The sequence below is a fragment of the Abramis brama genome, assembly GCF_963993115.1.
Source record: "Abramis brama genome assembly, chromosome: 19".
Lineage (NCBI taxonomy): Eukaryota > Metazoa > Chordata > Actinopteri > Cypriniformes > Leuciscidae > Abramis > Abramis brama.
The window spans coordinates 30,116,209-30,129,485 of record NC_139981.1 but is presented as its reverse complement, the minus strand read 5'-3'; the positions used below and the strand labels follow the sequence as shown (position 1 = coordinate 30,129,485).

The following is a 13,277-nucleotide window of genomic DNA, read 5'->3' as shown; positions in this document are numbered from 1 at the left end:
CATCTACATGTCCTCACTACTGTGATGGGAGACACACGCACGCACCCACTGTATATGCACACACTCACTCGCCGCCGGAATATATTACTATAAATGAGGGCGTATGTAAAGGCAGACATGTGGCGACTGTCTCACTACTATTGAAAGCAAGATGGTAGACGGGTTTATCGGGCTCCTGAGGGCTTATCCTGATAGTCTGTGAGGAACAGATGAATAGGAAAGCACTCAAAGCTCATTTGTTTTGGTTGCTCGCCTTGTGTTTATATTGAGATAATGGCATGATTGCAGTCATTCATCTTCTGGGTTTAAGCAGACATTTGTACGTCTGTCCTGCTGTGGCCTCATTATGATGTTTGTGCTGAAAATGGTAGTACAATTATTAGGATGATTTCACATGCTTTTAGCGCGTGATCTTGCACTTTTAGAAATAAAGGTTTCATTTTTTTTTTTTGGGGGGGGGGGGTTTTTTGCAGAGATGCCATAGAATGATTTTTTTGGTGTGAAGAACATTGTTATAATCTAAAGAACTTTTTTTTTTTTTTACACCACTATGAAGAACTTTCTGTGCAATGGAAAGATTCTAGCCTGGCAAGCCAGACCTACATCAAGATGTTGGGTCTGGCAACTCACCATAGACACGCTCACTCCGAGGGGCGGGATAAACGGCTGTCTTTCAAATTCCCTCTGCACGCAATAGGACAGCGCTTCAACCAACCAGAGCGTTTTCCCAACAGCGGAGCTTAGTTGATAGATTCAACTTTTGCCATATCTGGCTGGCAAAACGACGAACACATCTTCCTTTTTTTAAGAATGACTTAAGTGCCGTTCTATGCTCTTTTCTCAAAGAAAAACCTAACTCCAAGTCCTCCAGAGTCGCGGACAAAGCCGATTCGAAAGATGTTCTCCAGCAGCAGCCGTCATTCTTTGTTTTCAAGTGGCAGGTAACCGTCACAACTCTGTCGTCATTATGTTAAGCCCGCCCCGCCTACTCTACACACAACGTGATTGGCCTGACCCAATTTAGGTTTTTGCAGCTCGAAAGTCAATGGAGAGTTGCTAGACTGCCCTGGCTGCAAAATACATTTTGCTGCTGCTAGGGTGCGTCTAGACTTCTAGGCTAGAAAGATTCTACACTCTTAAAAATAAAGGTTCATTATTGGCATCTATGGTTCCACAAAGAAACCTTTAACATTCATTGAACCTTTTCATTGCACAAAAGATTCTTTACAGTGGAAAAGTTTCTTCTGATTATTAATGCAAGGCACCTCAGGTGAATAGGGTAAAAAAAAAAAAAAAAACTAGATAGATATCACCATTTTTTCCCAGATGATTGAATACATTACGAATTGCAAACAAAAATTGTATTACAAGATTTCTGAAATGTTGTTTAAATATGCAAATGAGGCATCATCTAATTAAATATGCACACATTTGCATACATTTCTAGAAAAAAAAAATTAGATAAAGCAAGGTTCAAAATTAGATTATTTTTTTTTTACATAAGAGTCAGGTTTTTACAGAGGGGATTTTGGTGTATTGTATCACTCCATAAATCGGAAAATACTTTCAACAGCCAGAAAGAAAAAAAATTAACAATTTTTTAGGAATAAAATGTTGTATAAAATCAAGCAAATTATATATGAAATGAAACCTTGAGAATATAGATAGGAATAAAACTGTAAAGTTCGGTGAATGTTAGTGCTGCCGAAGATTTCTGACTCAAAAACTCATTTTGAGAAAACGGCTTTTAAAGATTCTGCAATTGAAATCTACAGACACAAATAGATAAAGTGCTATAAAAGATACACTTAAGAGTGTATTTTGGATGTTTCCTTTCCATTAGTCTGAAAAAACACTTTCTGAAAAGCTTCCACCACGTTATTTTCCAAATATGAAAATATGAATATATATCCACATATAATCATAGTTCAAGGTTTCAGACCTTTATTTTTCTCAAAACTGCTTCTCCTGATTTGTGCTCTTGTTGTTGTTCTGAATTTTCCATGTCATGTTCTCATCTTACTGTAAAACTGCCATTTACAATGAAGAAACACACCTCCACTCCAAATAAAGTACTCCAGAAATACAAGCTGTACTTTTTCCTAGTTTTTCCAGAGTAATCCTATCACTGCTAGATGGGAACTTTGATAGTCACAGTATTTGTTTCACATAAGAGCAAAGAATGTAAATATCCGCAGTTGCTCAACAATTCATATCTGCTTTTTCTAGTCAATTGATTTCTCATAATAACAGTAATATGTCATTACAATTCAATCCATTACGAATGGCATCATTACACAAAACACCAGTTTGTGAAACTATAACAATGTGCCTTGGAAATCTGTATTTCAATGTGTTTGTGCCAACAAACAACTATACCAAATCCTATTCTCTGACTCACACACGAGGAAGGCATGAATAGAGAAGTGGGTGTTTAACAGTCAGAGCTTAAAGCAGAGCAGCTTGGATGATAGATGCATTTGTCTTTCCGAGAAAATGGACTTACACGCTGAGCCAATGTAAATGCTACACCTTTGATATCTGTGCTTTTCGTATGAAGATCGGATCCACTTTAAAATACTAGTATGAAGTGGAGGATAAAAGCATCTTCAAAGGACCATGTTAGATGGGCTTTAAATAACTCATCCCTTTTACACAGCATCTATCATAGACCACTCACATTTCAAGCAAAGTGGATGAATATCACAGTATAACCCTGGTTTGTGTGTCCGTGATGGTCGCTGTTACTATAGCAACAGAGAGAAGATGCCTTCTGTATGTAGACAGCAGAGTGAGATTAACTAGTGCAATAGATTGCTTGCTTGCTTCCTATTATTTACAACATATGGGTTTAGCGCTTGCATATGGCGTGTATCTATCCATCCATCCATCCATCCACTCATCTATCTATCTATCCATCCATCCATCTATCGATCTATCTATCTATCTATCTAGAATTGCTCTTACTACACTTGAACCATCACTGAACTTAAGCTGACACTGTTTTCTTCTAGATCTGCTGTACAGCAGAAACAAACTTTGATGCATAATTTTCCTGTTATCACTGTAAAGCTGCTTTGAAACCATTTGTATTGTAAAAAGCGCTTTATAAATAAAGGTGACTTGACTTGTGTTTGATCAGGCTTTGCTTTTGCTCTTATGCTAGACATCTCTGCAAGTGCCAGAGAAAGTAGATTATGGAGTCAGAGTTTTATTAGGAAGTGATGGTATTTATGAACTCTATTTACAACCCAATGATCTTTCCCACGCCATATGGCCCAGTAATATATACGCCTGCAAATTAGATCCTTACAGTGAGTTGCTAGTGAGCAATTCAAAGCCACATGTGAAAAACAAATTAAAACCAACAAACTAAAAACTTTCACTGTGACTGACATTGGACTTTAATTCTTCTGATCAGCAAAACTAATTCATTTAGAAATTAACCCAGGGCAAGTAACATCACAAACAAAATAAGAATTGACTCAAGAATGACAAAAACGTACACGTTTAAGATTGAACAAGCCTCAGTAATTCCTATATAATATCTTCAGGGATTTAGAGTAATAATAATAATCACATTCCCAAATAAATGTTTTTCACCTACCCTTTCTTATAGCCTGAGCCTGGTGCCTCTTCTTATGCTAAGATCCAGTGAAGGGCTCTCTGTGTTGATCTTTTCTGCCTGTGAGACTTGTCCCCCTGTCCTCATCTAGTGTATGCTGGGCGTCTGTCTTTGAAGTTATTTCGGCATGTGTCTAAGTTGCAGACAGCATGAAGAAGGGGCTGCTTGACCTTCTCTTCACCCTAAACCTCCCTCTCGGATGGAGAACAAGGCGGCACACGCGTCCACGCTCTTCACAGCCTCTCACCCGACTCACGGGGCTGCACCCCAGAGGACTTCACTTAAAGCCGAGCCATAGGCACACGTTCGTACTCTGTCACCAAGCACGTTGTCCAGTTGTCGAATTGAAGCAGTGTTAAATGAACCCCTTGATAAGATAGCCTCTTCTCCACTCAGGCAAACTAGAAGGCTATTTTTTGCTCTGAGACATGGGAATTTGAAAGATAAGGTCTCTAATCCTTGTTGTAGGTCTAGAGAACCTCGTGCACATCCTTGTCATCCTGCACAGGTCAAATTCAATCTATCTTGGTTGTTTCCTGACCAATTTAATGTTATTCCTGAAGACCGTATGTTGAAAAATCGATTTTCCGCTGTACGGATGCTGTAGTTGTTTTATAGCAGCCAGAGTCCAACTTAATCTTCTACAGTCCCTTGACGCTGCAAGGTATTTCCAGCACCGGCTTCGTGGTAAAGTGTTCAAAGATTCAATTTATGAAATGGAGGTGAGCTTGGCAATTCATTTCAATCTCTAAGGCTCCTTTGTGCGGCGAGAGCAGTCCACTGTGAGAGCTAAACTGGTTCCCTGGTCTTGACATACGGGATCATTTTTTATGATGAAGACCCAAGGTCTCAGAGCCCTCCTAATCCGCTTGACATCTGACTGTGTGTTGAGACCCAATCCCTTTGTAAGCTCTCCTTGATAGGTGGAAGCACTAAAGCTACACTGGTCGAAACCCGACACAGAATTTTAGAGCAGCTGGACCTGGACAACTGGACACCCAGTTGACTCAAAAATCCCAGTTACAGAAGTAGTCAGAAAAAGTAGCAATTCATTTTACAGTCCTGTTTGCATAAAGTGCAATCAAATAGACAAAGGAAAGCACAGTGATATAAAACGTCCTGGATCGTGAAAGTTAGAGCTGCTAAAGTTTTGCTCTAGCAGACTATCAGGTGTGTTTGCGCCATGTCACGATTACCGTAATTACGAGATTTCAGCTTGAAAAAATCGTTCGCATCCTCGTATAGAGCTTGTGATGACAACTTGTAAGATGGGAATGTTCTGAGAGCTCCTACTTGTACCACCTGACCGCTGCGATGTATTTAGGCGTTGATAATGTTGCGTTAGAAGCACATAATTCCCAGCCCAAGGACGTAAACAGCTCCGTGTGGAACGTCACGAAATTACGGTAATTATGAAAAGATGCTCTATCGCTAATTAAACACACCTGAACCAACTAATCAAGGTCTTCAGGATCTCTAGCCACTTCCAGGCAGCTGTGTTGGAAACAGGACTGTGCTCAAGTAATGAACGGTTTAAAGTTTTTCTTCAGACTTTAAAGATATTTGTTTTGTAAGAAGATCCCACTCAGGTCATTATCACCCTTCCTCCACTGTGCGACACTCTTGCGGTGAGAATTAACGTTCCATAGTTGGGATGCCCTACTCTTCTCACGCATTTCTGGATAGTGATTGGTGCACATATTGCAACATGGTTAAAGCCCTCAGACTTCTTCTTCACATGTCTGCATTGCGATTGGACCATGGCCCAAGGGATGTGGCCCCATTGTTGTAACCTAATCTTAGAGCTCATTGTTACATTAACTGGTGACAGATAGGCAAGTTGGGAGATTGTGTGGTCTGGAAAGAGGGTGGCTTGGGCTAATTTTGACCAGGATGGGTGGTGACTCTGAAATAGTTGGCGGTTGAGGGGTTGAGAGGTTACACATTTAGATGTATAGTGCAGCTGTGGGATGCCTTCTTCTCTAACTGCTAGTAATCTGTACACAATGCACGGTTGAGAGTGATCCATCAGGAGGCTAAGACCTTGATGGCTTTAGTATTGAATGACTCTCAGAAATGTGGTACGGAGGTGCTTCTCCAGCCACCTGGCACAAAATGCATGCCTGTTTATGCTAGGATGAGAATGGAGATGCACGGAGAACAACACTCATTCCTCACTAGCGGCAGCCTTGACCCACGAGCAGCTGAGGCTAGAGAAGAATACAAAGGCCAGTGGGCATTTGAAACCTTGAAGTCCATGGATGACAAGAATACACACACCCTTTTTTTTTGCAGCCTGTTATGTTTCAGCCCGGCCTTCGTGTGACGCTTGCCCTGAGTTCAGATGGCCTCCAAACATTCAAAGCATTGTAGTTCGGCATGTGATGCTCTTCTAAAAGGTGTTTTTCTTATTTAACCATTGGTAAATGAAGAGCAAGACAAACACCTGGTATCAAGATCACAAGTGGTCAGCCTAGAAGCATTACTGTTCCTACCTAGTATTGACATGCGTTTTAAATGCGTCTCCTGTGACAACTTGCATTCAGATTACGTCGAGACACTCCCCTATTGTTTCATCACACTCTGCGTGACTTGCAGGAACACCCATGTGTGCTCAATTCAATACTACTGAATGAACAAGGCAAGAACGATAAGCCAAGCAGGAAAGGAAGCTCATGAGAAGAGTAGATAAGAGTGAATAATTTAAAATATATCATATCAATATATTGAATCATATCAAAATGTAATTTATATGTCTTTGTAATAGCATTACTTGCTCAATATTGACAACTAAATTACATTGGTTGTGTGATAAAGTGTGCACTTGGATACAGTTGAGTGACAAGCAAAACAGCCTACTCTGTAACTTGAGCTATCTTTCCTTGGAAACATCAGTGTTTTTGATTTATGATTACTATGTACTTGACCTTTCCACCCCAACCAGTGTCTCCGAGGACAAAGAGTTGCATGATGCAGTGCATGAACTTCGACAGTTGAACAAACAAACCTTGAGCGAGGGTATAATAATGTTGACGTTAACAATTCAATGGAATTGGAATTGACAATTCAAGCCCCATAGTGTCTCAGTCATAACAGATTAATGTAAAAACTGCTGAGGTTCAATAGAGGACTGAACAAGACTGTAATACTGTATATAGAAAAATACACTGTTTTATAGATTTTTTTGGTTTTTCGATTTTGTTTGAGTACTCTTGAAGCTCATTTTCCCAGGATAGTGCTGTGTGCCCTAAAGCTTACATATCAGTTTTAATATAATCATCAAGAGTGCTCTTTAAAAGATCAATTGAACCCTTTCAGAAGCAATCCAGTGAGGAGACATTGACCAATCCTTACTAACCATGTGAACATTTAAGTGTATTGACTGATGTCCTCTTCCCTTCTTAGGCTAAACGATGCTGAAGAGTGAATAACACAGGCTTTCAAGGCTGTCTTGAGTCACTATCAAATATGAATGAATGCTGTGTGTCTGAAAGCCAAGTAGCATGTTGACTAAGTACCGCATATAAGACGGCCTACATCTGACGGCCTACACAGCCTTTGACATCTGATCTTTACCGTCCAAAGTGATGGACTACATTATTCATTCTTGTACAGTCGGAACATAAGGAGTTTCTATGTTTATAATCAGAAAAATCTTGTACAATTCTGTAAACTCAAAACTCAAAAACCTGTATTACTTTTAAAAAAATTGTTTAAAAAAAAACGTAATTTTGCATAAAATATCTCAGCTTAAAACACCTCTTCCAACCACAGGGAGCTGTTATTCCTGTCGGCTTTAATTGAATATTGTGACACCGCTGAAAATGCAAGAAAATGGGTTCTTGAATAAAATGCAAATATGCTGTATTAAAGAATGTCTGTGAAAGGTAAAAAAAGAAGTGTAAAGTCTATTCCTTCTGTGTGACATAAAACCTTTCACACTGTCAAAAAGCTTGATTTGAGATAAATCCAGCTAACCTGGGGTGCATTTCCCAAAGCCAACTATGGTTGCAGGTTTCGTTGTTACCAACACAACACAATGGGACTTGCTACCTAGTTGGCTTTGGGAAACGCACCCCAGGGGCCACCAAGTTGAGACTGGGTCTTAAAGTCGGCATGAAACGGAAGTTGAGATTGTCATTTTTTCCTTGTTGTGACGTATATCCGAGTGAAACGGCTTCTGAAATTAGAAAAAAATGTAGGGCGGGGCTTGATTTCATCCTTCGGGAATTGATTGGATCGTTGGAGGTTGGGCGTTGCAAACAAAATGGAGGCAGATTTGAATGCCAGTTTACATTCAGTTGTGGAGGATTTCATATTTATATGAGCCTCCCGCGAACCAAGATGAGTCAAGTCATCAGTCAAGTTCACCCTCGAGAGCATCTCGACGTGTCCGAATGGTAGGCTATCTATCTTATCTAAATCTAGTTACCTTAACTGTCATAACAATAACCAGCATTCATCGACTGAGAGGCGGTGCAGAAACGAGACAGACACCGATAGCCGCACCCTCATCGGCTCTGGCCGCACCCTTTCGCCATGGCACGTGACCGAAAGAGAAGAGAGGTCGTTTCGAGGGGGGAGGGAAGGGTAATGTATTTGACTAAAGATTATAAGGGTACATGAATTTTAAAAAAATAATGAAGTGCACAGATAAATAATTTATAATAAACACAATATTACATATAAAAAGAAGATTTGTCAAATTTGATTTCATGCCGACTTTAAGAACTAGTCTGATTAACTAGCAATTAGTTAGGGCTAATCAGTCTTACTTTTTGGATTTAAATTAGACCAATCAACCTTTATATGCAACAAAAGTTATGACCCGCCTCTAAGAAAAAAAAAAATAGATGATTGATTAACTTGTAAGACTGGCCACTGGTTTGTTAAAGAGTCAGCTTAGCCTCAAATCACATGACCACAGCAATTCGTTAGCATTCCCATTCATCTCAATGGTAGTTGCTCGGCTGACGCATTCAGTCCCAGAAGTACACAAACAAAAAATATGCTTTTTCATAATGGTGTAGTTACAGTATAGCAGCAGAGGCTAACTAGAACATTATAAAAAGCCAAACTTTGACCCTATCAGGTATTCCAGAAAGACCCCTTAAACAGCACATCAAAACAAAATGATTTTCCTAATTTTGTCACAAGTTTGGCTATGTGAAACTAGTTAAAGGGAGCTCTGTAAAGCATAGCACATGTTCATATCATTTGCCTGCATCTCAGAGTTTGGTATCATGTCTTTTAGCTTATGTTAAACACTGTCTTTTTTGTTTGTTTCAATGGATCAAACAGTTCATCGCATTTAATCGCTTATAAGAAAACATCTGATGAATCCATTCCTAAAATTGTGTGGTTTACTTTCTTCTCATCATATGCCAAACAGTTTTGCTTTCCCTCGGCACACGTGTCTGCTCTTGCTTTAAAGTGTTCAATTATGTTTAAATGCCACAAGCTCAAAAAGCCAAAACATTTACCTGCGCTCGAGTGTAAAATGAGGGAAACCTTAAACTGACAGTCCCAAATAATCCTCTTTTTCTTCTTTTTCCTCCAGATCACCATCACACTCCTCTATGACAGCAACACAAACTCTCTGAGGCTGTTTATTGCCCACTGTAATAGATCAGCTTATTCACTCAGACCTCGAGTGCAACTGTATGCTCAGAACCACCTGTCTGTTGGGCGATCCTCTTCCAAACGTCACACTGATATTAAATGATAATGCAGATGTTACATTGCCAATGTGTGAGTGTAAAAGTGTGTGTAAAGACCAACTAAACATTTATAGATCTCAGAGTGCATGACAAATGTGTTTTGAGTTGAACAATATTATTCGTACACACAGTCACACACTGAACGCAGTCGCGATTTAGGCAGTTCATCATCATATAAGGGAAAGTGTAAGGAGATATATTGGCTATCAGATCTCTGATTTCACACGCTATTAAGTGACAGCCACTGTAAATGAAGGGGGAGATACGGATCTGAAATGCATCTGTGAATGAAATCAGGTAGTGATAAAACCAGGCTAGAGTTAATAATCCCACCAGTCAAATGTGGTTGTTCTACTGTATTTTACATGGATAATGTAAATTATCACATGACCAGAGCTGTTTAAATCCAGTTTGAATTTAATTTAAAGGCCACACTGTTCTCAGTAATCTCAAGTTATTATTTTGCTAATATTGCTAGTTTTAATTAATTTGCCATTTCAATGTAAACCCTAGAGTTAATCTATTTATACTTCTAGCAATTTATTTCTGAATTTAACTAACAATTCCCTAACTATAACTATTCCCTCTGATGATCTTGGGATCTGTTCAATTCAAGCCATTTCTCGCAATACAAAAGTAAAGTTTTATGGACTCTTGATTTGAGCAGAATCAATTTGCCTTATGGTGCGCTCACATTAGCGATATTTCACAGGCAAAAAGGATCCATTATCAGTGTTTAAAAGTTACTTTAAAAAGTAATGTGTTACATTATTGCATGTAACTAATTGCATTACTTAGTTACATTTTATGGAAAGTAATGTATTAAGTTACTTTTGCATTGCTTTTTCTCATCTGGGCTGGGCTTGCTTGTTTGTTTTTTAATAACAAAACTAGTTATAGCTATATTTGGCAAATGTAAAGCCCGTCACATCAAAAGTGAACTGAATAAGCCTCATGCTGAAGGAAATGCAAATTCACGCTTGTACAGTAGAGGGCGCAGGTCAAACAAATCTTTCAGCTGCGCTGCCGTTCTGGATTGTGGAAAAATTGGACATAAAAAACTTTTTTTGAAAAAGTAATCCAGATACTTTGCTGTAAATTTAAAAGTAATGCATTACTTGTTACTTGAAAGTAAAAGTAATCTGATTACATACCTCACGTGACTTGTAATACGTTACCCCAAACTCTCTCCATTATCGATGTATGCGCCGCACATACAGAAGTCACTTTCAAACCAAGTTTTCTGCTGGTCCTGTGCGGCAAATTCGCAACACGCAACAATCCTGATCATGCGGAGTCTTATTGAAATGGATGACATGAAAAAATTTGCAGAGCAATGGTAAATGTGACTGCATTTTTAGGCTTTAATATAATTATTTCAAATGATTTTGTTCCAATTCAATTTAAATAATGTAGTAAAAACAATAACACTATAATTACAAAAGTAAGTACTTGAAAAAGATAACTTACTGTAATGGTTAAGGATGGTAACTCTTTGAGAAAACCACATTATGTGAACTGCTTGACATTTAATTATAGTTCAAATGAACTTTTTACATTTTACTGAGCAAGTTTACATAAAACGCAATTTTATTTCAGTTTGCATGCATGATTTTGTATTGTTACATTAGATCAAACAAAGCAAAAATATATATTCTTGTTATTTGTGTATCATTCGCTTTTCCCCCACAATTGCCTGTTAGCACAACATAAAAAAGTTGTTTGCAACTTTCTATTAGGTCTGTTTTCCCCACTTGCAGTTTCCCACACTTATTTTCCATATTTGGCAGTGAATAGAGGGAGCTTAGATAGATTTAGTGTTATAGTGTTAAATGAAACTGTTGATATAGGTACAGATAATGTATGCACACACCATCTGTCTGCCTTAAATCATTTGAAGTCTGATTCCGAGAAGGAGTCTTCAGCGTGTAGAGGACTAGATACTGAGCACCACCATCATGTACAAGCCCTGACTATTACCTCATACCTCTGTCTCAGACCATTTCTCACAGAGATGCAGTTGTCAGCGAGTTCACACGTCCAGGCCTCTGATGTACACCGGTATAAATATATACGCCCTCAAGCTATTTTGGAAAAGAGCGAGATTTGAACTCAAAGGAGAGAGGAAAGTCTCACATGTGTGTTTCCCCCAGTGACGCCCAAAGCAGTCACCATTAGACGCTTATAATAACTGGACACCTGATCCCTGACTACTGAAGACGGGGGTGAAGATGCCTCGTAAGACATTGTGAATCAATCATACAGACAGATAAGGTGACAACTAAGGGCAGGACGAAAGGAGGGAGCTTGTCAAGTTAAAACAGATGCTGCTGAGACAGTGTGAACAAAAGGACACAAAACCATCTGTAGATTTCATGTTACAGCCAGAGATGGGCATAAATACATGGAAATGTATTTAAAATACAAATACAAAATACTGTGTGGAAAAATGTATTTAAATACAAATACAGTATTTTGTATTTTAAAAATACACAAAATACATGTGAAATTGGCCATCCAGTGCAGGTATAGGTCACAGTGAATGAAGAAACTACATTGGCCTACTGACTTTTCATTCCTAACCTCATCTCTGCCCTCTCTGTCATTCTTTCTTTCTTTTTGGCAATTACAAATAAACTTATGCAAAATAATAGCCATTTATATACTTATTTCTGGTTACAATGTAGTCTATTACTTGTGGTGAACACTATTAAAAAATTCATACTGTATGTAAAACTGTGGGAACCTTTTCTGCTATCTAGCAAAGAATATGGATGGCCGATATGACCAAAATCTCAATTTTACTTCACAGTAACAAAATCATGGTTTCACAATTCTCAATATCAGTTTTGATTCCACAGCATAAACTGAATTTCAAACTCTTTTGAGTTTTTTTGTTGTTGTTGTTGCAGGTAGTCCAATGCTTTTTAAGTAATTGTATGTTTAATTTGTGTAAAGTTTATTTGTTTCTATAAGTTTATTAAAATTAGAAAGTGTATCTAAAATTTAAAATTAGAATGAATTTAGATTCATTTGACACTATTTACCCCTTTTTTATTATTATTTTTTATGTACAATAAAACTAAAAGCTGAAGATATTTGTGGAGTATCATTCATCAGTGTTTGTTTTTCCACTCCAACGTTCCAGTAATTCCTGCCCACTAAAAGCTGCACGGATAAATTTGCTTACCCCACAAATAGGCCTATTTATGTAAACGATTTAGAAAAAGTTCCATCAATTCACACTTTATATCATCGCTATGATATAGTGTCATATCACCCAGCCCTAACGTGCAGTAATGCTTTAAACACATTTGACAAGCTAGATGATAAAAATCAACAACCGGTCAAGACTGATTGGCTAACACTATTTTCCCACTTGTCTGTGCTCTGCTATTCTTTCATGTTAACTGAAGTGAATAATGCACTATCTTAACTTTAATCAACAAGTAGAATTGATCATGACATTCTCACCTTATTCCAAAAAAAAAAAAAAAATCGCTGATCCAATGCTGAGCTAGTGAATGTCTGAACTAGTTGATGCACAAAATCAATACCCTGATAAAGAGGCTGACTGGCAAAAAGTATTTTATGTATTTTGAAAATACAAAAATACTCATCTTAAATGTATTTAAATACAAATTACATTAGATTTTTTCCAAAGGCTTTAAAATACAAAATACAAAATAGTATTTTGTATTTCAAATACGTATTTTAAATACATGTATCTGAAATACTGCAAATCCCTGGTTACAGCTTAGTATATTTCCCTACCAAGATGGGCCCGGTTTCCCGATAACGCTCACTCTTAGCGCGCTAAGAAAGCTCGAAAGATATATCTTACCAAAGTTGTTTATGTTCCTAAGTGTGTTCCCCGAACCATACCTTAGGAAGCTGCTTAAGATATACCTTCTTACGTGCGACGTTACCCG

At 38.1% G+C, this 13,277-nt stretch overlaps 1 protein-coding gene across 2 annotated transcripts in view; it reads right to left on the bottom strand.

The window, feature by feature from the left end:
* dlk2 (delta-like 2 homolog) overlaps window positions 1-9,250 on the bottom strand; it is a 41,131-nt gene extending 31,881 nt beyond the window's left edge. Inside the window, exon 1 of one of the 2 annotated variants that reach the window (XM_084093406.1) lies at window positions 9,109-9,250. The gene's annotated coding sequence lies outside the window, so the exon portion shown is untranslated. Of the gene's footprint in view, window positions 1-3,607; window positions 3,661-9,108 lie in introns of those variants that run through there. The other variant, XM_084093409.1, reaches the window with a different exon arrangement.
* Between the last annotated feature and the right edge of the window lie 4,027 nt (window positions 9,251-13,277).